General features: G+C 40.3%; 1 long non-coding RNA gene across 1 annotated transcript in view; it reads right to left on the bottom strand.

The window, feature by feature from the left end:
- Positions 1–22424, bottom strand: part of LOC114009714 (uncharacterized) — a 45093-nt gene extending 22669 nt beyond the window's left edge. The window contains exon 1 of the long non-coding RNA XR_003551096.1: positions 22298–22424. This is a non-coding gene — a long non-coding RNA (uncharacterized LOC114009714). The remainder of the gene's footprint in view (positions 1–22297) is intronic.
- Positions 22425–26721: the final 4297 nt, after the last annotated feature.

The raw sequence follows: 26721 nt of genomic DNA, 5'->3' as shown, positions 1-26721 counted from the left end.
AAAAAAAAACAAAGAAAACAAATGAAGGCTTTCCTGGGGGGGGGGGCTTGGAAATCCAAGGTTTACATTGTAATGACCCATAGTAAAAGAAAAACTGAGACTTTGGTTATGATAAAAAAAAAAATGAGACAAAGGCTGAGAGAAGACTACCACTGAAAATATACAGGTTTTAAAGGAATAACAAAATTTTAAGATGTTTTACAAGATAGAAAATTGCTGTTTGCTAGCAAATGAGGATAGAAAGAAAAAGACCCCAGGCCCATTGCTGCCAGAAAACTGATGATTTGTTTTGTACTAAAACAGAAAATGTTATCTAGGATTTTTGCAAATCAAAAAGAAGCTCACCAGATGAACACACCCTCTAAAACTGAAAAAGTACATGATCAAACTCAGTAAAGATTTATGCACTTGAACAAAAATATGAAGATTATATGAAACAAAACTCTAGCAGAAATGGCCCCTTGTAGTATGAGCTGCCCTGCTCTTTGCCCCTGCTCTTAAGACTAGGCTTCCCTTTTTCCTATAGATTCATTATGGTGACTAATCTGCTAAATGTGTATCTTTCCAAAGTTTATTTCTGGTAAGAGAAGGAATAAGAAAAGACAGAAATTGTTCGGACAAGGGGGGTTTTAGGTGCCTTTTTAATAATTTCAGAAGCCGGGACCAGCAGTTAGCATAATGGCTATGTTGCTGGACTCCCACGTAGTCGACCGTGGTCCGAGTCCCGGACCCGGTGGCTTAAACTCACTCAGGGCATGTGTGCGTGCGTGCCCAAAATCCCGAGAGGAGAATGGAGGAGAAGGGATTGCAGCGTGGCCATCCTCCCTGGGGGGTGATTTCTTGCTTTCTGTCTCTCTGTCTCTCTCCGTCTGTCTGGCGAGCGCACGTGCCCTATAGCAAAAACTTCTTCAAAAAAAAAAAAATTCAGAAGCAGCTTCTTTTATTTATATATATTTTTGAGATAGTCTCAATATATTCTTGTTAACTTTTAAAAGGAGTTAATTTTGTCATTTCTTTTTCTAATGAATATTTTGATACTAATAACGTAGTAACCTCATTTTTTTAATGAAATACAGATTTTGTTAATTTAGCGCACAAAGATTTATCGAAGCTTCTGCCTGATAAAATTTTAACCAAGATCACCTTTTGTAATTTTTCCCATTTACCTAAATACCTGCAGATCAAGGTGCCATAGATGTCATAAAGTCAGCTGTGGTGTTCAAAAGGGATCGTACTTTTTGCCCTTTAGAACTGTACGTATCTTTTCTTTCTTTTTTTTTAATCCACTTTTTAAAAGGAGAAACTGGCCTGTGTAAATCTAAGGAGTTTAATGTGGTGAACCAGCGTGCTGCTTTTTTGAGCATCTCTCCACTAAATGTCACTCTAGTGTCGAGATTACTCCTCTTACATGTCTCAGTTCCCTTCAAGAACCTAGCACTCTTGGGAACCAGCAGTTAGCATAATGGCTATGTCTCTGGACTCCCACGTAGTCGACTGCAGTTTGCGTTCAGGACCCGGTGGCTTAAACTTACGCCGGGCACGTGTGCGTGCGTGCCCAAGATCCTGAGAGGAGAATGGAGGAGAAGGGATTGCAGCATGACCATCCCCCCTGGGGGGTGATTTCTCACTTTCTGTCTGTCTTTCTCTGTCTGTCTGGTGAGTGTACATGCACTATAGCAAAAACCTCTCCCTCCCCTCCAAAAAAAAAAAAAAAAAAGAATTTGAGTGGTCAGCTCTTATTTTGCGTTTACTGGATGGGCCTGTTATTATTGTGCATGGATTCCCTATAGGGCCGCTACTAGTCCTAAGAGGAGAAATTTTTCTCCCTCCAGACACTCCTAGCATGGCTCCCAGTCGCCTGGGGTGCCTACCTAGCAGGGAGGAGCAAATGCCCTTTATCTTCGGAGCTGAGACACTCAGTCTCTTATCTGCTTATGAATAAGACAGTTCAGTTTGTCCAGTGCAAACGCATAGCAGCCAAATGAAGCAGTTCAAGAAGGCAAAGGTTTAAGACCCCTTAGAACCCTTTTTTTTTCTTAACTAATGTACTTCTATACTTTTAGTTTCTTAACTACTCGCTCAAAGAGGAAACAAAACACTGCAACCTTACTCAGAGAGCAAACTAGCCCCCTGCCTGAGGAGCGAACCGCCGCCAGAGGAGCGTGCAAAACCACGACCGCCACCCCCCCACCCCCACAGGTGACTCAGCACGGAAACCAGGAACCCTCACACGTGACCTGGGACCCCCGCCTGAGGAGTGCAAGAACCACACTCCTCAAAGGAGAGTAAACCGCTAATCCTCACTAGGAGGATAGCAAAGACCGCTACTCCTGACTCAGAGGAGAGCAAACCTGGGTTACCCAAAACAGACAAACATACAAAACAGACGAACAAGAAACCAGCTTAGAAATAAACCAGACCGTCTACCAAATTTTGGGAGGTTTGAGGCCAGAGGACTTACTGGATCTCCCCCCAGGAGAAGCTTGGAGCCGGAGAGGGCACAAAGGCCCCACAGCTGGTACCAGGCACCGGTCCGAAGCATCCCCTCAGAAGATCTCTAGTTCATCTCTGATCCCTTCGTGGTTGCCATCTTGTTGGCAGAAAAAAATAACCAACTGTAAAATTAATAATTAATAATTAATGCTGTTTATTTCCAAGCCAACTGTGAGTGACCTAGGACGGAAAAGAGGCATACATGACTTTTCTCGGGGTGATCATGTACAGAGATTCCTTTTATTTGCTTTTGAGATTGATAGACAACATTTAGTGAAAAGATTTTTCATTGGTCTAGCCCAAAAAGGCAGGACATGTAGAAGGGGGGGCGTTGTAGGTTATAGGTGGGTTCCACAATTCTCAAGGCTTAATCTACATCTCAAGGAAAAGGGAAGTTCTGTGTCTTGGGAGGGAAGAGATAAGCACAAGAATATACTGCAACTGGTTGAAATATACATCTCAAAGATACTATGCCAGGAACAGGAGGTAGGAAGAGTCCTGTTAATAGAAAGTAAATGGTCTGTTAATGTTTGTGGGCATGACTTCCCCAGTCCCCTTTTGAAAAGATTTTGGAAAAATAGGAAAAGTAGTCAGACTTCTGTCCACACTTCCATGAGTAAGGGAGAGAAAAAGAGAGAGATGACACTGCTAACAGGATCTTGACCCTATGACCCACCCAGCCTTCGGCCAGCACAGATCAGGGACAAGTGTGTGCCTGGTATACTAAGGGAGATCTCTAGACTTGAACTGGGAACCTTCCCATGTAGCAGAAGCACCTCTATGTTGGCACTTCATGTTGTACTTGCTTCTCACTTTTTCCCAGAGTAAATAGAGTGATTAAAGTCTTACCCTCTTTGCTAGCCTGAAACCTTTTGTTTAGATGTTCCTTAGCAATGTAACTACCAATCACCAGACCCCTGCCTGCAGCCATGGGGAACATTAAACAAAGGTATAGAGAGTGCCCTTAGAAATAATTAACCGGCTTGATTCAGCTTCTGTAACTGCTTTCACATGGGAACCCCACTCCCTTTCCTCCTCACCCCCTCCTTAGTTTCCATTGTAATCACCATATCAACCCAGAATCGATGTGATCTTTGCCTTTATAAGCACCCCTCTCCTTCCACTCGGGGCTGCAAGGTTTTAAGAGACATGAGTCCCTCCGCATGCCGCTGGCTTAATAAACTCCAATAAATTTGCCTATGTCTGGATGTCCTCTTATTTCTCGCTGAGTAGATTATAATGGCGTATTGTGTTTTACTGCTGCATCTCCATCTGGCATGTACAGCTATTTCTTGACCTATCCTTTTTATCATATTACTCAATACACTTTTAAAACAAATATCACTTGTTTTATACTTTTGGCTTAAAAAGGAAACTATAAAAATGTGAAATATAAAAAGAAAACAATTACACAAAGTTTTGCAACAGTCATTGTTTATACGCTGGAATATCTTTTCCCAAGTCTTTTTTTTTTTTTTTTAAATAAAATGCTTTACTTAGGAGACCAGCAGTTAGCGTAATGGCTATGTTGCTGGACTCCCACGTAGTTGACCACGGTTCGAGTCTCGGATCCGGTGGCTTACACTTACGCCGGGCGCCTACGCATGCATGCCCAAGTCCCCAAGAGGAGAATAGAGAAGAAGGGATTGCGGCGTGACCATCCCCCCTGGGGGGTGATTTCTCGCTTTGTGTTTCTCTGTCTCTCTCTGTCTGTCTGGCAAGCGCACGTGCCCTATAGCAAAAACCTCTCCAAAAAAAAAAAAAAGCTTTACTTGTAGAAGTTGCCAGATGAGGATACACTGCATTTTACTTCAGTGGTATTTAAGGCAAGTGCTGCTTACATTCTCATCCACTCATTTTTAATTTTTCTGTCACTTTCCTTAGTACTATTTCTTTTTTATTTGCTTTCCTTTCCTCCTTATTGTTAGAAACCCCAAATTTGAGAGGGCATGGCCATGTTTACTGATTCCAAGGAACAGACTTGAAGGTCCCACAGGAGAAGGCGTGAGTTTATTTACTTACATAAAGACAGGCTTCTCCACTGACTAATGGTCCATGTTGTCCCTGCGCACAGGCTCAGGCTATGTATGGGAAGAACAAAGCACTCATAAATCAAGGAGCAATACAAACTCTGTCACCAAGACAGCCAAGAGATCTGGTTTGTACATGCATTGCTTGAAAGTTACAATGAAAGTTTCACTTGTCGTTGATATAATCAGCAGAGTGTGTTTGGGATCTGGTGATGTTAATATGGGAGGGACACACATGCTTCTGGAGTGGCCTTGGCCTTAGGCCAATTCCATGAGGCGAAGGTAATGGTCACAAGAGGTTTACAAGCCCCAGTTGTGGCCTGCAGCAAGGTCTCAAGGAAGACGGGACAATGACGGAGGGGGGAAGAGAGCTCAGTGCTTGGTGCCTACTCAGTCCCCCTTTCTCTTATCCTTTTTTCCCTGCCTTTGCTTTGAAGTGACACCAACAGACTTAAAGAGTTACTTAGTGCTGCTGACATTTGAGTTCTAAGATCATCATGCTATCAGAAATCACTAATGTTTAATACATTTGCAAAATTAGACTCAATAATTAGATGAAGGTATAGACTATTTCAAGTAACCAACTCTCTGCCCTTAGTGTTTTTTTACTAATGTCCCCTTGAGATTAGTAATACAATCTCTCTAGCCTTTCTCATTCAAATTTAAGAAGTCCCTTCTTTAAAAGACTTAGAATGACATTCACAGCATTCACCAAGCAACCAGTGGCAATTCTTTTGTATTCTCCTCTATAACTACACCAGGATAGCTCAGGATAGCTTAGGTTAGTATTTATGGGAACATTTCCCCTGTTCTGTTAGAATAAAGTGTATTTCAACACTCTGTTGTAAATAGGTTTCCTTTAAATCAAATGTTCCTGTTAATCATTTAAGAATTATTAAGCCGGGACCAGCAGTTGGCATAACGGCTGCGTCTCTGGACTCCCATGTAGCCGACCACAACTGGAGTCCCAGACTTAAACTCGGTGGCTTAAACTCACGCTGGGCATGTGTGTGTGCATGCCCAAGATCCTGAGAGGAGAAGGGATTGTGGCATGGCCATCCCCCGCGGGAGGTGATTTTTTGCTTTCTATCTCTGTCTCTGTCTTTCTGGCAAGGGCACATGCCCTGTAGCGTGTGCTACATGCTACGAAAAGAAAAATAATTATTAAGTTATGAACGCACTTTGGAACATAGAAGTCCTTCAGGGTCAGTACTGTGGTTTCAGAGAAATGGGATTTCTGTACTCTTTCAGAAGCACATTTGGAAAAAAGGCCTAACTGCCTTTATTTGTAAGCTTCTTTGTAAAGTGAAAATTTGTTCCAACATGAATTCTAAAGGGTCAGCAAAACTGCTCATAAGTACTGGCTTTTGAAGCAGCCTTTGATGTTTTAGAAGTTTCTATTAATTAAGCAGTTATCTCTGGTCTCAGGGCTATTTAAAATCTGTATTTACATTTTTAAAATCTATAAAAATTGCCACTCTTATCTTTAAGAAATAGGCTGTATATTATCTATTTTTTGAAGCTCTTATTATCCTATTTTTTTTCTTGTTCACAAAAGGAGATTTGCTGTTGACATGGAATCCTAATGTAAATCAGAATGTTTGTAAATATGGGTTTGAAATTCAGTTAGTTTACATTTTCAATACTTTGATTTTTTTGTTGCTGTTGTTTTAGGATTTTGCCTAAGATCTAAAACCTCTTTAGAAGACACAGAGGCAGTGAGAAGGAGAGTGAGAAATCACTCCCCAGAGGGATGGCCACACTGCAGTCCCTTCTCCTCTATTCTCCTCTTGGGATTTTGGGTATATACACACATGCTTGGAGTGATTTTCAAGACACCCAGTCCAGGATTCAAACCGCAGTCAGACAAGAGTGAGTCCAACTCCCTAACCACTATGCCACCTGCTCTGGTCCTGATCTTGATTTTTTTTTTTTTAATTTTTGGCATAGGGCAAGTGTGCTTGCTGGAAGGAGATAGAGAGAGACAGAGAAAGGGAAAGTGAGAAATCACCCCCCAGGGGAGGTGCTACACCACAACCCCTTTCCAGTCTCCTTTCTGGATTTTGGGAACACACACAAGCGTGCTCTTGGTGTGATTTTCCAGTCACTGGGTCCAGGTTTCAAACCACAGTAGCCCATGTGAGAGTCCAACGCCTTAACTACCATGGCACCTGCTGGTCCCTTGATCTGGATTTTCAAAACTCAAAATACAGTGATGTAAGAAGAAACAGAAGGTATGTAGATTATTATATTTAATAGTCCTTTGTAATGAAAGAAATGAGATAAAATTCACTTTACCCTTTCACTTGATAATCCAGCAGTCATAAATATATTCACAGTCATGCAATATTCACTACTATCTAATTCCAGAATATTTTTATCACTCCAGATAGAAACACCTCGCTCATTTGTAGTCACTCTCCACTCCACCATCCCCTAACTTTCTGTCCCTATAATTTGCCATTTTAAACATTTCATAGAAATAGAATCTTACAATACGCGAGTTTTTGTGTATGACTTCTTTCATTTATTGTAATGTTTTCAAGTTTCATTCATATTGTAGCATGTATTAATACTTTCTTACAGGGCCTGCAGGTGGTGTGGTGATTAAGGACGCTGGACTTCCACATGGTCAACTGTGATTCAAATCCCGGACCTGGCAGCTTGCTTTCTAACGTTCTCTCTCTCTCTCTCTGTGTCCCTCCCTGGTCAAATTAAAATAAATACATAAAAGTTAAAAATAAAATAATTTAAAAATACTTTCTTCCCTATAATGGTTAAATAATAGTTCATTGTATGAATATGCCACGATTTATCCATTTGTTTGTTGATGGGCATTTTGTCCACAGTACATAGTACTACAATGGACATTTGTGAGTACCTAGTTGGTTCTTTAGGAGTCCAGACCTAGAAATGGAATTTCTGGGCCACATAGTAATTGTATATTTGTCATTGCCAAATTGTTTTCTACAGAAGCTACACCTAAGTAAACAGAAGTTTTACATCTCCACCACTAATATACAAGGATTCTAATTTTTTACTATCTATAACTAGACCATTCTTTCTAATATTTATTTTACTTTTCTTTTTTTACAACTTTCTTTTTCTTTTTTAATAGAGAGAGTGAGTGAGAGCAAGAGAAAGATGGGTCTTGCTACGTGGTGATCCTCTGCCCCAACTAGAATACATGCTACTGCACTGAACTGAATCCGGGCCTTCCATGTGGCTCCAGCCTCACATGGTGGTGCTTGCACCACATACATTCTGTATGTTTTCCACGTAGCTGGGGCTGTGTTCAAACCAGTCAGTCAACCTTGTGGATGGGCTCTCTTAACTACTAAATCATGGAGCCCGCCCCAAATCTAAAACGTTTAGAAAGAAAGTGCAATGAAACTCTCTTCCTTCTTATCAGTTTCTGCAATTGTTCTAGCAATACTTTAATGGAACTGGAACTTTGAAAAATGTATACTGTTGTAGATTGAATTGTTTGCCCTTCCCTGTTTCATATGTTAAAGTCCCGACTCCCCTGCCCGAATATCTCAGAATGTGACTATTTGCAGATAGGGCCTTTACAGAGGTAACTAAGTGAAAACAACTCTTTCAGGGTGAGTCCTAATCAGATCTGACTGATTCTTATAAAAGAGATTAGGGCCAACAGGTGGTATGGTGGTTAAGGTGCTGGACTCCCACATGGACAACCATGGTTCATGTCCCAGACCTGGCAGCTTGCTCTCTCATTTTCTTTCTCTCTTTATCTTTCTCTGGTCAAATTAAGAAACAATAGTAAATAAAATTAAACAAATAATTATTTTTTAAAATAATTATTTAGTTTTATTTATTCATTCATTTATTTTTTTAATTTGACCAGAGAGAGAGAGAGAGAGACAGAGAAATTGAGAAAGCAAGCTGCCAGGTCTGGGACTCAAACCTTGGTCAACCATGTGGGAGTGTCCAGTGCCTTAACCACCACACCACCTGCTGGCCCCAAAACAAATCATTCTTTAAAAAAAAAAAAAAAAAAAGGGACAAGCAGATGGCATAATGGTTATGTTGCTAGACTCCCACATAGTCAAGCATGGTTTGAGTACTGGACCCAATGTCTTAAAACTCACACCAGGTGTGTGTGTGTGTGTGTGTGTGTGTGTGTGTCCAAAATCCTAAGAGGAGACTGTAGAAGGGATTGTGGTGTGTGGGGGGGTGATTTCTCACTTTATGTTTTTCTGTCTCTCTGATGAGCACACACATCTGACAGCAAAAATTTAAAAACAACAACAAAAAAGGAGATTAGAACAAAGAAACCCTGGGAATGCATACACAAAGAGAAAAGGCCATGTGAGAACACATGGAAAGGTGACTATCCTGCAAACCAAGAAAAGGGGCCACAATAGAAATCAAACGTCTAACGACTTGATCCTGGAATTCCAGTTTCTAGGACTGTGAGAAAATTAAAAAAAAAAAAAAACTCTTTGTGATATTTTGCTGTGGTGGCCCTAGAAAACAAACAGCATCAGTAGCCCTTATAATGGCTTCTGTAGCCCAGTTCACTTAGAGGTCATTACAAAGCTGGCAATATCAAAGTGCACGTTTATTCTCTTAGGTGCTAATGGCCTTCTGGACAAAGTTGTATCATTTTTTGGCAAAAGATTTAAAAAATGTCCAAAATGTACCTTCCATTTCAAAATTTTCCCTCTGAACTTTAAATATATTTTTTTTGGGAGAGTTTTTTTTTTTTCCCACTATAGGGCACGTGCACTCGGCAGACAGACAGAGAGAGACATAGAAACAGAAAGCGAGAAATCACCCCCCGGGGGGATGGCCACGCCGCAATCCCTTCTCCTCCATTCTCCTCTTGGGATCTTGGGCACGCACGCACACGCGCCCGGCGTGAGTTTTAAGCCACCGGGTCCGGGACGCAAACCGCGGTCAACTACATGGGAGTCCAGCAACATAGCCATTACGCTAACTGCTGGTTCCCTAAACCCAGGTTTTGTGGTGGAACAGTAAATTAGCCCAGTACTTCAGTAAATAAATCCAGTGACCTCAGCCTTCTGAGTCACAATATCTACTAGCGAGTGCTATCGCAGTTGGGTGGTATTTCATATTTTACAGAGTACTTCTTAAGTTTTGCCTTAAAGCGGGCTCTGGAAAATAATCCACAGTCTTTGGTCCTCTAAGTAAAGAATTATAAAAACATGTAGATGTCTATGTCTTTCTTTCTTTTCTTTTCCTTTTTTTTGAGAGGATTTTGCTATAGGGCGCGTGTGCTCGCCAGAAAGACAGAGAGAGACAGAGAGACAGAGAGACAGGAAGGGAGAGATCATCCCCCAGGGGGGGTGGCCAGGCTTCAATCCCTTCTCCCCTATTCTCCTCTTGGGATTTTGGGCACGCACACACACGCACCTGGCATGAGTTTAAGCCGCTGGGTCCGGGATTTGAACTGCGGTCAACTACGTGGGAGTCCAGCGACATAGCCAGTATGCTAACTGCTGGTCCTTATGTCTTAGTCCATTATTGTGGTGCTAATAGAAATACTTGAGCCTAGGTACTTTTTTCTTTTCTTTTCTCTTTTCTTTTCCTTTTCTTTCTTTTCTTTGCTTTGCTTTTCTTTTCTCCTTTCTTTCTTTCTTTCTTTCTTTCTTTCTTTCTTTCTTTCTTTCTTTCTTTCTTTCTCTTTCTTTGTTCTTTCTTTTTTTTTTTTTTTTATAGATTTTTGCTATAGGGTGCAAGCATTTGCTGGATAGTCAGAGAGAGACAAAGAGACAGAAAGCGAAAAATCATCCCCCAGGGGAGATGGCAATGCTGCAATCCCTTCTCTCCATTCTCCTCTTGGGATTTTGGCCATGCAGGCACACACACCCTTGAGTTTAAGCCACCAGGTCCAGAACTCGAACCACAGTTGACTATGTTGAAATCCAGCAATGTAACCATTATGCCATCTGCTGATCCATGAGCCTGGGTACTTTTATAAATAAGATAGAAGTTTATTTGCAAACTCATGATCCTGGTGACTGGAAAATGCAGTCCTAGGCCTAGATAGAGTATGACCAACAGAGGCACAGAGGATAAAAGGCATATGCAGAGAGAGAGAAAGAGAGCCTGAGTGAGCTCTCTTTTATAACAACCAGCCCTCACAAGAATTTATCCTTTCTCATGAGAGGTAGAACTCATTAGATCTTGGGACCAGCAGATGGCATAATGATTATGTCACTGGACTCCCAAGTAGTTGACCACAATTCAAGTCCTGGACCTTGTGGTTTAAAACTCATGTTGAATGGGTGTATGTGTGTGTGTGCCCAAAATCCCAGCAGGAGAATGGAGGAGAAAGGATTGCAGTGTGGTCATTTCCCTGGGAGGTGATTTCCCACTTTCTGTTTTTCTGACTCTCTCTGTCTCTCTGGTGAACTCACATGTCCTACAGCAAAAAACTCTCAAGAGGGAAAAAACCAAAAAACTCATTGAAGATGAGATTTCATTAATCTATTCAAGACACTCTTGCCTTCTCTATGATGCAATCTCTATGAACCAGTTACCACCCAGTAGGCGTTGCCCTGGGACATTATGAAGATATTAAGTGAAAACTTTATAATACAGTCATTACAGTCAGGTCTCAGCACATGAACTTTTGGCGGACATATTCAAACCATAGTTTTCGATCTCTGTCCCCAAAAATGTATTTCTCCCATGCACAATTATCTGAATGGTCTCAAAAGTCTCACTGGTTCCAACAGTAACTCCAAAATCTAAAGTCTGATGGGAAATTCAGGGAAATCCTCTCAGCCATCAGCATGTGAAGTCAAAACAAATGACATGCTCCTAAAATACAATTGTGGAGCATGTGTGAGGTAGACATCTCCTTTCCACCAGAAGAGGAGTAATAGGCTCTCAGCAAATTTGAACCCACGTGGGAAAACATTCAGTCATGGAATTTGAGGACTAAGGCTGGCTACATTCTTTAGTTCTGAATTTTTCCTTTGAGGCCCGGGCAGAGCATGTCAGCTCATAAGCAGTTAATCTTGCTAAAGCAAACCACTTTGGTCTAGTAATTGTGGTCTAGTATTTCCTGACTAACACAGAATCACGCAAGGGTATAGTAAGGCCTTCTTATTTCTGTTAAAGTTAAACTCGGACATTATTGGGACCAGGAGTTGACGTAATGGCTATGTTGCTGGACTCCCATGTAGTCGACCATGGTTTGAGTCCTCAACCTGTTGGTTTTAACTCACACCAGGCACACGAGTGTGTGTGTGTGCCCAAGATCCCGAGAGGAGAATGAAGGAGAAGGGATTGCGGCGTGGCTATCCCCATGGGGGGGTGATTTCTCACTTTCTATCTCACTGTTTCTCTCTGTCTTTCTGGTGAGGGCACATGCCCTATAGCAAAATACTCTCAAAAAACAAACAAACAAAAAACCTTGGACATTCTTTTCTGCTGACTCTTGAGACTTTTTTTTTTTTTTTTTTTAAAAAGACTTGTGATGTTAACCAATTTCTGATTTAAGAATTTCTAAACACACCTATAACTTGTAAGCCCCACTTCTCAAGTCCACCTTTTTAGACCAGGCTAATATGATAGACTAAAGGATATAGAAACATAGTAAATGGATGTAAATACAGATAGAGTGTTTGTGAAAGAGTAGAGTCTGAGGAAGGACACTTAGAAGAAAAATAGAGAGGCAAAGCATTAATGGGACAAAGAAATGTGGTATTATCTGTTAAAGATAATTTAATAGTTTTATCAACTGGACTAGAGAGAAATTTTCACATGTTGAAATATTCAGTTTGTAAGCTAAATAATGTGATTGAATGTAAAAGAGAAAACAAAATAAAAAAAGAAATAAGAAAACTCTGTGTTGATTTACAGTTTTGCTTCTCCTGATCTCAGAACTAAATTAAAAAACTGCTGTTTCTAACTATCCAGAACTCTTTCTCAGGGATACTAGAGATTGTGTTCATAAGCCACAGTCACTACTAATTTTGCTATGAATAAACCTTTTTTATTATTAATTTACTATAGCGTGTGTGTATTTCTCATGGGGAATGGTCATGTTGCAGTCCCTTCTCTTCCATTCTCCTCTTGGGATGTTGAGCACACACGCACATGAGTCTGGTGTATTTTTCAAGCTGTCAGGTCTGGGAAGCAAACCATGCAGAAGGCTATATGAGATCCAGCACCTTAACTATTGCACCATTGACTGACACTAAATAAACCCTTTGAGATATTTTTATAGAGTTTGGTTATTTCTGTCAACAATTTCACCAGTAGCCTTGTGGGACCAGAGAAGAACCAGAGATTTCCCAGGGAGTTGTCCAAATCCAGTGCCAGGTACCAGTGCAGTGAGGCTATTGTGCCCTCTGACTCCAATCTTCCTTTCGGGGGACATTCATATAAGTCTTCTCTCTAGTCTTGGTCATCCCGTTTTGGTTGATGGTCTGGTTTACACTAAGCTGTTTGCTCACCTCCTTGTGAAGGGTAATCAAGTTACATTAACCTCACATTCAGGGAAATAAATAGAAAGGGTCTTCTCTGTTGCCTTTTTACAAGGAGAAAACCTCATTCTGGTACCTTGGGTAATGGTGCCTTTATTTACAAATAGATATATCAATGGTAAAATCTTACAAAAGATGGCTCAAGCTTAAGATTTCCAAAGAAGAAAACTTTTGATAGCTCTAAAATGGTTTTCTTACATAGTAAATAAAAAGGTTTAGGACATTGGTATTTCACCTTCTGACTTCATGGGGTACTTGGTTCAGCTAGATCTCAGTATTCTAACATTTGAATTTACGGTGGGAAGGCAGTTTTTTTTCTATGCTGACTTTTGGGTTCAATTTCAGTCATTTGCAATCTAGACCTTGTCAGCTAGTTTTGGTTAGTTTCAAAGTTCTCTCCCTTTACCAGCCTCACTGAGTAAATGTGATTTTTCCCCCTCCCCACTCCAGAGATAAGGGGCAATCTACTTTGGAGATACCAGTTAAATTTTTGTATAACATCTGTGAAGCTTCCTGTCTTTTTCTAGTGAATTCGTTTTTGGATTCTTTTTTTAGGGTTTACATGTATCTATGAATAACTTGGCTTCTCTTTTCTCTTTTCTTTCCTGTTTCTTAAGCATTTTCCAGGAGCAAGTTCTTTGCTCTTGGAATAGGAGGATAATACAAAAATTAAATAAAATTATAAGGCATACCGTGACAACCAATTTTCCAGGATTCCAGTTAACTATATTATGATCTGTTCTCATGAACTTTTAAAAAAGTCATTAAATAAATTACCAAAAATCTATGACCATTATAAAAATTATTCAAATCCTGCAACAATAGGGTTAAAGTGTAGCAGATTTTCAGCATTGCAGTATTTTCTCTCTACTTGCTAAAAATATTCAAGGTTGTTTGGAAATTTTGTTTTCCTTACACATTCCATCTAATCAAACCTAAGATAAGAGATAAACATCTAGGGATTAACCCTTAAAACAAAGAAAAGGATAAAGAGCTTTTCAAAAGGCTATAAGATCTTCTGTGTGTATACATGTGCTTATATGTACATGTAGTGTGTTATATGTTACATCTATGTGGAAAAATTCTTTAAGAAAATCTGTTCAATTTGGTTGTCAGCTATAGTTATGGTGTTATTTTAAAGTGCTACATGGGATAGAAAATAACTAAATGTATTTTTCAGTTACATCATTATTGTAATGAACTGTCATCAAATTATTAACAACAGCTGTTTTAAATTTTTTACCATCTACAGTTTCAAAATCCCTTCTTACTTAAAGGGCACTAACTAAAAGACCCCTAACTCTGTTGGAAAGGACATTGCCAGATACTCATGACCAACTCTAAGTTGATGCTTCTAAATTAGAGCCTTTTCTTGGATCTATGTCTCACACCTAAAGTGAGCACCTGATCCTGTTCTAGACCACATCTGGGTCTCTGAATCTGTGTGTGACATCTGTTTTCAACTTTGAATGACCCCGAAGGCACATCCTCCTGACCAATAACCGATGAAGGCAACTAGACCAGGCCAGCCCTCATAAATTATATAATAACTGTTCTTTCTCCTACCTTACGTGTCATAGGTATGTGGTTTAAAACCCTGAATGAAGGATGGCCTGTGGCCTAGTACTTAAGGGAACTGGATCCCATATGGCCAAATTGTGTGGTTAAGGCCTTGGACCCAGAGGCTTTAAAAACATGTCAGGCACATGTGCATGTGTGCCCAAAACCCTGAAAGGAAGGAGAGATGGGGAGAACAGATTGCAGTGTGGCCACGCCCCGGGTGGGGGGGTGCTTTCTTCCTTTCTTCTCTCTCTTTCTCTCTTTGATGGACACCCATGGCCTCTGGCAATGAGAACAAACACACAAACCTGAATGCTTTAATTTAGATTCTTGGGTGGTTGCTTGGGATTTATTATGTCATTTAAACAGGAGTGACTGTGAGATTTCTTGTCAAAATTAGAAAATATGCTTTCAGTATTTTTTCTCATTTCCACTTTCCTCTCTAGTTTTCTGTCTCCTATGCCTCCTTTTATAAGCTGGAAATTTCTCCTGGGTCATTGAAAATCTCAAACTTTCCTCAGGGCAAGCTTGCATCATCTGGTATAATATCGATCAGGATGAAGTAGAGAATATCAAATGAAATAGCCCTATTCTAATCACTGCTGGAGGTACCCCTTCACAGAGTATTTCTTTTATAAAGCTTATCCCAAATATAATGTCATGTAAAATATTTACCTTAGGTCAATTGGCGCAGGGCTATAAGACAGAATATTGCTTAAGTGTAGAAATTAGTGATGACAAATTGAGATAATTGCCAAAATATGATGGGAGAAAACTACTAATAGCTGCCTCGTATGTAAATGGCCAGTTTCACCTACTCACTTATCTATCAGCCCTGTGCTTGTGGTTGGCAGTCTTTATCCAGCCCTAGTAAGATGAACATTGCTTTTAAAGAACTGTTCATGGGAGTCAGCAGGTGGACAGAGGTCCCTGTCTGCACAAATTCCACCCTAAGACCAAGATATTTCTGGGAGGATTTATGAAATACTTAAACAAGAGCTTATGTGGGTGTGACCCCTATCTACGTGGTGGTGTGTTGGGACACTCAGAGGTTCTGGGTTGACTTCATTCATCCAAATTGTACTAGTGTTATTGTCATGCTATGGCAATGAGAGCCTTAGTGCATACATCAGAACTGGTCATTCAAGATATGTAAGCATACAAAAGGAAGTCACACAAGAAGAATGCTATTTCAGGTAGGTAAAAATAAATAAAAGAAGGGTTGGAAGATACTTTAAAAGATGATACACCTCTCATCCAATAGGGAGAAGAAACCAGATAAACCACAAAAACATGCTCAGTAACTCAAAGATGGGAACAAGCATTTACTTCAACTCAACAAGGCTTTATGTCCATGCTGATTCCAGCCATGAAGCAATGAGCTGTAATACTCAGTGTCCAAGCATGATAGAGACATCTACAAGAACACACAGATCCCTACCCCCACCACCCCACCACACAAAATATATAAGTATTAAAATGGTAAATATGACCTCAGATATTGTTTCCTTAAAAAGTCCATGCACCAGGATCAGTAAGTGGTGTGGTGCTTAAGGGTGCTGGACTCCCATAGTGTCCCAGATCTGACAGCTTTTGAAACTTATATTGAGCACATGTGCGTGCATGCCCAAAATCCCAGGAGGAGAATGGAAAAGGAATTGTGCTGCGGCCATGTCCAGGAAAGGTGAGCTCTCACTTTGCCTCTCACTGCCTGTCTTTATTTTGTATTTTTGTTTTTGCCATAGGGTGCTGCACCCTATGGCAAAAACAAAAATACAGAATAAAGCCCATGCACCAAAAAAAAAAATAATACTTAAAAATTATTCTGTGTGGGACCAGCAGATAGTATAATGGTTACATTGCTGGACTTCCACATAATCAACCAGGATTCGAGTCCTGGGCCCTTGAAATGTGTGTCCAAAATCCCAAGAGGAGAATGGAGAAGAGATTGTGGCATGGCCACTCCCCTGGGGGGTGATTTCTCACTTTCTGTCTCTCTGTCCGCCTCTCTCAGGCGAGTGCACTTGACCTATAGGAACGATCTCTCTTAAAAACAAAACAAAACAAAACAAAAAAACCTCTGTGATTCAATTAGCAATTAAAACCATTATGAACAAAAGGGACCAGCAGATGGAGTAATGGTTACATCGCTGGACTCCCACGTAGTTGACCCCTATTCCGTCTGGTACCTGGCAGCTTGAAACTCACACTGGGCATGTATGCGTGCACACCCAAGATCCCCAGAGGAGAATGGAGAAGGGATTGTGGTGTGACCATCTCCCTGGGGGGTGATTTCTCACTTTCTGTCTCCCTGTCTCTCCAGTGAGTACATGTGCCCTATAGTAAAAAAATAAAAACCTCTTTAAAAAATTATGAACAAAACAAGAGTGTTCCCTATGGGGAGTTGCTGAAATATTTTAACTAATAAAAGCTCATGGCATCCTATTTCCCTCTCAGATTGTTAAAATAAGGTAGGTAAAGGCTATTTCCTTAAGATGCTCAAAACCTTGATTTTCCTAAGCCTGACTCATGGTCTCAGCTCCCATGGGATATAACAGTTGCCACATGGTTAAGGGTCATTTCAGTTGGAAAGGACAACAAAATGACGCCATGGACTTAAATGATTTTTTTCTTAACAAAACATCTTTTATCTCACCAAGTACAACATATGGTGCAACACTAAGACTTTTGAAAAAGTAAACATGCTCTCTATAAACAAATCCTATGACTGTTAAGACATTGAATATCAGATGTTTCTTAAAACTGATTTATACTCTTCTCAGTATGCTATATATATTAACAATTAATTGTCAAGAAAAATTTAAATTTGTTAGATTTCTAATTGATATAAGTCCTACAATCATCAAATGAGAATTATCACAAAGTTCAGATAACTATTGATAAGGAAGGTAAACATATCGTAAGTCTGATTAAATATGACGATGCACCTACAGGATTTTACAGTTGATTGGGTTGCTTAATTCCTTCTGATCCTATTAGTCTCTGAAGCACAGTCTTTGTTGTGTTAAAATACCTGTTGTTGTATTTTCATTATATATTGCCCATAAATGCTATGCTAGATATGGGAAGAGGAAAAACATAATCACAAACCCAGATCAAGACTAGTCCTATAATCTAATGGTTAAGGGAGCTGGATCCCACATGGCCAAACACAGTTGGAATCCCAGCCCTGGCAACTTGAAAAAATATGACAGATACTTACGCATGCATGCCCCAAATCATGACAGGATGGGGAACTGGAGAAGGGATTCTGTCGTGATCATGCCTTACTAAAGAATGCTTTCTTCCTCTCCCTTAACTCTCTCTTTCTGTCCCTTTGGCTAGCATTTGTACCCTCTGATAATGAAAACAAAACAACAACAACAACAATAAAAAACAAGCCCAGATCATGGTAGCTCTTAAGATAAATTTGATCTAGAATGTTTTCCAAACCAAATCTTGAGGATTGACCTTTTCTTTTCCTAGAAATAACTGAATTTTAAGTCAGGTCAACTATGTCCTCCCTCTAAATATCCAGAATCACCAAGATGATCATAACCAATGCCAGAAGACTAAAAGGCCAACTCTAGGAATGAGCCTTCTTACCGCCGTGGGAAATTTCTTTGATTACTGGCCTATATGTGCATTCCATGGCATGATCTTTGACCAACAAGGGCAACTGAGAATTGAAACTGACTGCTTTGGCTTTGTTCTACATTTTTCCTTCGATGTCTAGGAAGCTGATGCCAATGAATAAGCAGTTAATCTTGCTAAAGTAAACTGCTTTGGTTCAGTGATTGTGAGATACTCCCTCCATTCTAACTTGAGCACAGTATCATGTGAACAGATAGCCAAGTCTCCTTATTTCTGTTAAAATTAAACTCAGACATTCTTTTCTACTAACTCTGAGTCTTTTTTGAGACAGACTTGTGCTCTTAACCAGTTACTGACCTAAAACTTTCTAAACCCACCTATAACTTGTGAGTTCCCACTTGAAGATGCACCATCTTTTTTGGGACCAGGCTAATATGACAACTGCATATATGGATTTACAGTTTTGCTTGTATCTCAGAACTAAATAAAAGAACTGCTATTTCTAAACCCTCTCAAATACTTTCTCAAGGCTACCAACTTAGCCTTCACAGTCCATGGTCACTCTTAATTTTGCTTTGAATCCTTTAAAACATTTTTATAGAGTTTGGTCATTTCCACTGACAAACAAACTCAATGTGCTGCATCCTGGACCCACGGAGGGGGTAGAGTCCTCAGAGCATCAGTCAACCTTGTTCCCCCGGCCTTGCTAGGTTCAGTCCATGCTTCGGCTCTTTCCAGCTGGAGTCTTCTAGGCTAATGTTGCATACTGATAGCTCCACAGCTTTAGGGGCTCCAGGACAGTAGCTCCATTAGGCATAGCCCTCCTGGCAGGTGCTATCTGCTCTGACCCCTGTTTCCACATTACTTAGTTCTAACGGAAACTCTCTGTAATGGCTCCAATCTTGTAGCAGATCTCTGACTCAACTGCTGAGCATTCTGCTGTATTCTTTGAATTCTAAGAGGCTGCCACACCTCACAGCTTTGAGTTCTGGTCTCCTGCAGAGTTAGCACCAGGTGGAGTCCCACATGGATGCAGCACTTACTGTTGCTGCCACTAAGATCTACGGACTGTACTATCCAGATCAGCAGCTACACCCAGGACTGCTAGAACAACCAGGCACTGTACTGAGATGCGGGGAACTCAGGCGATGAAGGACTACATGCCTGCCCCAAGCCTTTTCCTGGAAACCATTTTGTACTCCCAGGCCTCTAAGCTTGTGCTGAGAAGGGCAATGTCCTCAGTGCTTTTCTCTCATTTTCAGCTAGATCCCTTCTATCAGCAGCAGTCATCTAGCAACCACTGTTTCTGCCACACTTCTCTCTGCCAAACACATTGTTTTATTCTTTGCCACATGCCAGGCTGGAAATTTTCCTCTCCCTCTCCCCCTTGCCCAGATTCTGCCTCTCTTCATTACTAATTCCATCTTTAAATCATCTTGTTTCTCTCATTTTCTTCTGAAATCTCATAAAAATGGCCGCCAGTGTTCATATCTCTATCACCATTACGGTTACTCAATCTCTAAAGAAGGCCACTTAATCAATATCTAAAGAAAGAGCTCCAGTTTATTTAAAAAGAATTCTTCCATGCTCCCACCAGTATCTAGGTTTGTCCTGGACTGCTCCTCTTTGTCTTCTACTCAGTTCCAGAACTTCTTCCATCACAGAGACAGACAGAGGGCAAGAAGGAAAAAGGACTCCACAATAGAGCACACTCACAGCACAACTCCCTCTCCTCCATTTCTTTATCAGGACACCGGGCATGCACACACTTGTCCCTGTCATGTTCCTTAAGCCATGAGGACCAAGACTCAAAATGCAGTCAGCCATGTGGGATCCAGCTCCCTTAACCACTGGGCTACAAGGCTAGCCCATGTGTGCTTTTCTTAATAAGAGAGAAGATTATTTACAAACTCATGATTCTGGGGGCTGGAAAATCCAGTCCTAGGTCAACAATATGGTCAGCAGAAGCACAGAAGATGGCAGGCATGGAGAGAGGGTCTGACTGATCTCTCTTTCATAATAATCAACTCTCATGAGAATTAATCCCTTCTCATGAAACCTAGAACTAATTGGATCTCTGGAGACATCATTAACCTATTCATGAGACTGTTGCCTCTGTGATGCAATCACCATGAACTAGTCATCCCCTAGTAGGCCTTACTTTGGGACGCCATGAAGGAATTTAGCTTTTACTTACTACCTTTATAATGTGGACAGTACAATTAAATCCCAACACAAGAATTTCTGGGTGACGTATTCAAACCATAGCAGTCTGCGATGAAGTCAAATTTCCAAAATTTCTCTTACTTGAGAATTTGAGAACCTGAACTATGTTTGTTTTTTATTGTAATGAAAAACTAAACATTATAGTCCATTCTAGTAATGACAGGGTAGGCTATTCAGATCAACACACTCCTGTTTTAAACTAAAATTATTGTGTGAACTTTTCTAAAAGTAGACAATGTTTCCTTAATAACATAAATTCCTAGCCACAGAATTTGAGCTTTGATTCTGAAGCATCATACAGCAAGATAAAGAGAAAGCAAAGCCTGATCCTACCCAAGGCGCAGAGTCTAAGGATATTCTCCTTACATCAAACTGGAACTTCAAAAATCTGTACCTTCAGGAAAAAATAAATACATAATTTAACCAGCTCTTGCATAGATTGGTAGCCACAATTTTAATCAATTAGGTGATCCAAAAACTTAAAGTCGTGAATTTAGTTTAGAGTGGTGTTGAGCCTAGAAAGATCTGAGGCAATCAGCACAAAGCGAGTAACTTCTGGATCGAGGAATGCACCTGTCCAAGACCTCCAGTTTTTCCTTCAGATAACTTTCCAGGTCAGTGAGTGACTCATAAACAACACAACACAATACAACAAAACAAAACATGTAAAGAAAGAAGTAATTCATCATGAAGGGAAAAAGGCAAAATAAAAGAACGACTTTAGATATAGGCATTAATAGAAAAACAATGTTTATACTGTTTAAAAAAACTAAACCTATCTATAGGAAAAGGAAAAGCATTTAAAAAGTCTTAAATAAGTGAAAATTGAACAAAAAATATTTCAAAAATGATAACTATGATAATTTCAACTAAAAATTCAGTAGATATGAACAATGTATACGACACTAAGAGAATTAGTGAACTGGAAAAGAGCAGAAGAAATGATCCGGAATGTGACTCAGAAAATAGTAGAAAATACAAAAGATAGATGAAGAGAAAGGAGAATAGACAAAAAAAAGGTATAATATAGGTTTAATTGAAGTCCCAGAAGCAGAGGAGACAGAGAATGGAAAGAAGTAACACTGACAAAATAATAACTGATAAATTTGTGTTATTTACTCAATAATGTATGTATCTCAATGTGGATAAAGATACATATACATATATGTATATATTTATATATAGATCATTTAAAAGCCAAAAGAAAAAATTGGTATATAGATTAATTTCTCAAAGGAGTTATAACTGATTTATCATCTGTGTAACTGGAAACTAAAATGTGGTAGAATAATACCAAAAGAAAATAATGGCCAACCAAGAATTCCATACCTTGTGAAAATATGTTTTAAGAATGAAAATAAGGGGGCCAGCAGGTGGCATTGAAGTTAAGGCACTGGATCCCATATGACCTACTGTGCAGTTCAGGTCCTAAACCTGGCAGCTTGAAAATCATGCTTGTTATGTGTGTATGTGTGCCCCAAATCCTGAGAGCGGAATGGAAGAGAAGAGACTGCAGTGTGGTTATCCCTTTCGCCCGGGAATGATTTCTCACTTTCCCTCTGTCTTTGTCTCTCTGGTGAGAACATAGGCCCTATAGCAAAAATCTAAAAAGAAAGAATGATGATGCAGCCCAGCAATGGTGGCATGGGAGGTAGCCCACTGCTCTGCAATGCTGGAATCAGATGATCATATAGGATTCAGATCCTTAGATTCCTACTCAACCTGAAGCATGCTGGGAACATGTATACCCATGATACTACGTGGATGGAAGGCTGGGGAAAAGGATTACAGTATTATGAGACTTTCCATGGGTTTCTATCTCTCTCTCACTCTCCTTTTCACTCTCTCTCAAAGAAATAAAATAAATTTTGGAAAAAAACAAACAACAGAAAGAAGGTGAGACCTTACCATGGTGATGTGGACTAAGATGTGCTCCACAGCCTGAGGTTCAGGATGCAATAAAGAGTACACAGCTGGAAAACATATAGGTAAACCTAAACAAATTGTTAAATGCAATACAAATAATATATTTACAAAAATCTTATACTCGAATGTTCATAATAGCCAAAAATAAAAAATAACCCAAATGTCCATAAACTGATGAAATGGTTAAACAAAATAAGATATATCCATATAATGGAATATTATTTGGCAACAAAAAAGAAATGAAGTACCGATATATGCAACAACATAGACGAACCTATAAATCATTATGCTATGTAAAGGAAGCCAGTCACAGATTACTACATAATGTATAATTCTATATATAAAATATTTGTAATAATGGGCTAACACATGGTGTGGAGGATAAGGTGACTGGATCCCACATGGCCAATTGTGCAGTTCAAGTCCTGGACCTGACAGTTTGGAAAAATAAGCCAGGCACCTATGCCCAATGTGGTGTAGTCTTCTCTGGGGATGAGGGCGGTGATTTCTTTTATTTTTTTTCTTTTTTTGGGGGGAGAGAGGGTTTTGCTATAGGGCGTGTGCGCTAGCCAGACAGACAGAGAGAGACAGAGAGATAGAAAGCGAGAAGTCACCCCCCAGGGGGGATGGCCACGCTGCAATCCCTTCTTCTCCATTCTCCTCTCGGGATCTTGGGCACGCATGCACAAGTGCCTGGCGTGAGTTTAAGCCACCGGGTCTGGGACGCGAACTGCGGTCAGCTACGTGGGAGTCCAGCGACGTAGCCATTACGCTAACTGCTGGTCCCAGGGCGGTGATTTCTCATTTGTCCTCTTGGTCTCTCTCTCATGTGACCTATAGCAAAAACTACAAAAAAAAAAAAAAAAGGAAATTTCAGAACTGACTCATCGATTTGTAGCTGCATTTAACATATTACCAAGCAAGGAGCCTAGCCTTTTACCTCATTAGCTAATCACACAGCAGCTTCTATAAGACAAAAAGAAAAAGAAGCAAACCTATGCACTCCCACACAGAGTCCACAGTACACTGAGAATGCCGACAAGAAAAGGGCATTCGGTAGCCAGTGTTAGCAAGCACATTCAGTTGCCCAGTCCCAGTAACTGCCCCAGTTAGCCAACTTCAGAAGCACAGGAACAAAGGATTAAATTGCAGCCGAGAATGGGGCATAGTGATTGCAGAAAGAACAAGCAGTAGAAAAGATCTGTGAGGAAACAGGCTGTGCAGTCAGCCTGGGTTGCTGGTGGAAATGTGAGAAGAAACCAAAGGGTAGAAACTGTAAAGGTTTTACAGGAATTTGTGTGTGGGAGACTGGACGGTAGAGCCAAGATAATGGAATTCACTTTGTTTTCTAAAGAATCCTCCAAGTTTCCGGTGGTAAGTTGTAAATTAAATAGTCACCATGACTACACTTTTCCATGGGATTGCTGCCCAGGGGGAGACACTGGCACAATGAACCCTGCTTTGGACACCTGGAAAAGCTCACTGGGAGTTTCTCAGTCTCCTCTTTCAGTGTCTGATCAAATGGAATGCTTTCTCAAAAACATTTTGTACCAAGTAATAAATATTAGCATTAAATATATAATATTTCAACTCATTCATAAAACTCATTCTCCAAAATGTGCAAAAAGGAATCTTTCAGTGTCTTTCATGTTTCTGAAAAGTAGTAATAGCATGGAAGCTCGTGTTTCATACACTGGGAAGATTGCTACTTAACAGGATCTGTTAAATGAAGTGGTTGCTCAAAAAATAAATTATTTTATCTTTGTGTAAATCCATATTTTTAATATTTAGTTTGTCTGGTTTGTGAATATAAAGTAATCAAGGGAATGAGACCAGTTATCTCCCAAGTTAACTGAGACAAAGTTCAAAGGACACAGGCAGAATATTCACAGCACTTCCCAGTGAAATGGAGATTCTGACAAACAGGGACTTTAGTACTGTTGGCATTCCTTTCCTATTTTAACAAATTTGCCAGAGGGAGCACATGTTTATCAGAGAGCCCAGAGAGACAGTGACAGAGAGAGAGAGAGAGAGAACCCCTCCCCCCATGGGGCAAGTTCACACCACAGTCCCTACTCTTCCATTTCTCCATCCTGTCGGAATTTGAGGCATGGATGCACACACCCTTTTTTAAGTCCTAGCCCTCAAATTGTGGGGTCAGCCAAGTGGGACTTCGTTCTCTTAACCCACAGGCCATGGCTGCCCTATTATCTTGCCTTATGCAAGGCCAGAATTACAACAATGATATTGTAGGTTACTGGGAGTTCTTCATAGGCAGCAGAATCTTTTTCTCTTCAGTAATACATTTTTTCTTGAAAATCAAAATACTGATTGATTCTGTGGTTCTCCCTCTGCTACACTTTCTAAAACACTTTCTGTATTATACACATGCAATAGCTTTCACCTTCCAATAGCAAGCTTGAGAGGCAACATGGCATATCCAGGAGAGGTATACCATGAGAAAGAGCTGAGAGGTAGGAAATCATTCTAGACCCCATTAACAATGGAGGAAAATTTAAATACCTTGGCATCCCCATCTCTCGCTTTTAAAATGAGGAACATAGTATTTCCAGCTTCAAACTTTGGTGTTTTCTCTCTAGGATCCAAGATTCCCATCAATTAGTGCCATCTATCCATCGCTTAGTCTCTACATACTTACTCACCTCTGCTGGAGTCCTTACTGTCCTCACCCATCTGCCAACACTCTCACTGTTACCACTTTCAGAAAAAGCCCATCTTTCTCCCTACTTACCACCTTCGTGGCCCACCTATTCTGAATTTTCCCTATTACAGCTCATAATCTCAGTCGTATTTTTATCTTTTAAGGATTATTTTATTTAGCTTTATTTATTTATTTTTATTTGACCAGAGGAAGGGGGTGGGGAGGGAGGGAAAGTGAAAGCAAGCCACCAGGTCCAGGTTTCAAACAATGGTCGGCCATTTGGGAGCCCAGCACCCGCAACCACACCATCTGCCGCCCCCTCAGTCATGTTTTTAAATGCTGTTGTACTTGTATTTATGGCCTATACAACATCCCATAGTACTCGGGTTTTAAAAAGAAGACACACCAGGGGACCAGCAGATGGCATAATGATTACGTCCCTGGACTCCCATGAAACTGACCACAGTTCAAGTCTTGGTCCTGGCAACTTAAAGCTCATGCCGGCATGTGTGTGTGCATGCCCAAAATCCCGAGAGGAGAATGAAGAAGGGATTGCGATACTTTGCAAAATCCTGTTGTTTCCTGCTAATATTAGGTATTCAACAGGAACAAGGTATTTGTTAGTGACTTCTTTATGCGAACTAACTTTCACATTATTGGTTTGTATATATGGATTTATTTGTTTTTATTTGCCAGAGGGTATGTGCACTTGCCAGAGAGAGAGAGAGAGAGAGAAAGGGAAAGTGAGAAAGCATCTCCCATGGGGCATGGTCACTCTGTAATCCCTTTTCCTCTTTCCCTCCTTTTGAGATTTTAAGCATACATGCACACATGCCCAGTATGTTTCTCAAGTCACCAGGTCCAGGACTCGAATGTGCAGTTGGCCATGTGGGATCCAGCGATCTTAACCACCAGGCCACAGGTTGGCTCCATTACTGATATTTTAAAACAAATGATAGAAGTCTGTCTTGTTGTTCTATTAGGAACATGTAAGTAATCAAAGAGAACAGGGAAAGTAAAGAAACCCAGCTCCCTAAATTATTAAGTTTTTCATAGGCAGGAAACAAATGCAATTGTTAGTCCAAAAAGATATTGGTCAAATACATTAGAACAGATTTTAAGGCCCAACCCTGTGGCCTAGTGGTTAAGGAAACTGGATCCCACATGACCAACTGCACATTTCAAATCGTGACTCCAGTGGCTTGAAGAGCACTGTGTGGAAAAATAGAGAAGGGATTGCAGTATGCCACGGAGGCTACTTTCTCTCTCTTTCTTAAATGCCCTCCAAAATTTAAAAATTAAATAAAACAAAAAAGAGCCAATTTCAGCATTGATCCTGGCCTTTGGCAGAACTACAAATCACTTCTAGCCAAAGGCCAACCAGCATGATTGAAACTCATTCTTCTCAGATATTTACTTAGATCAGGGTTTCTCAATTTAATACTGTTGACATTTTGGGCCAGATTTTTTTTTTTTAAGCTTTTGTTGGGAAAGGTACAACGTAGGATGTTTAGCAGCATGCCTGATCCCTACCTACTAAATGCCAATAGTATACTTCCTCTCTTCCGTATAAACCCAGAAGTTCCCTCTGTTGGGTTTATAGTATCCTTTCTGATAACTTAGGGTTAGAAGAGAAAAGCAGAATGATGGTTATATATCCAGAAGTATTTTAAATAATGTAACAGATTTTTTTTTTTTTTTGGTAGAGATTTTTGCTATAGGGCATGTGTGCGCTTCAGAGAGA

The sequence above is a fragment of the Tupaia chinensis genome, unplaced genomic scaffold, assembly GCF_000334495.1.
Source record: "Tupaia chinensis unplaced genomic scaffold, TupChi_1.0 Scaffold000606_1, whole genome shotgun sequence".
Lineage (NCBI taxonomy): Eukaryota > Metazoa > Chordata > Mammalia > Scandentia > Tupaiidae > Tupaia > Tupaia belangeri.
Note: the sequence above shows the minus strand (reverse complement) of the source record. Positions and strands in the feature narration are given on the sequence as shown.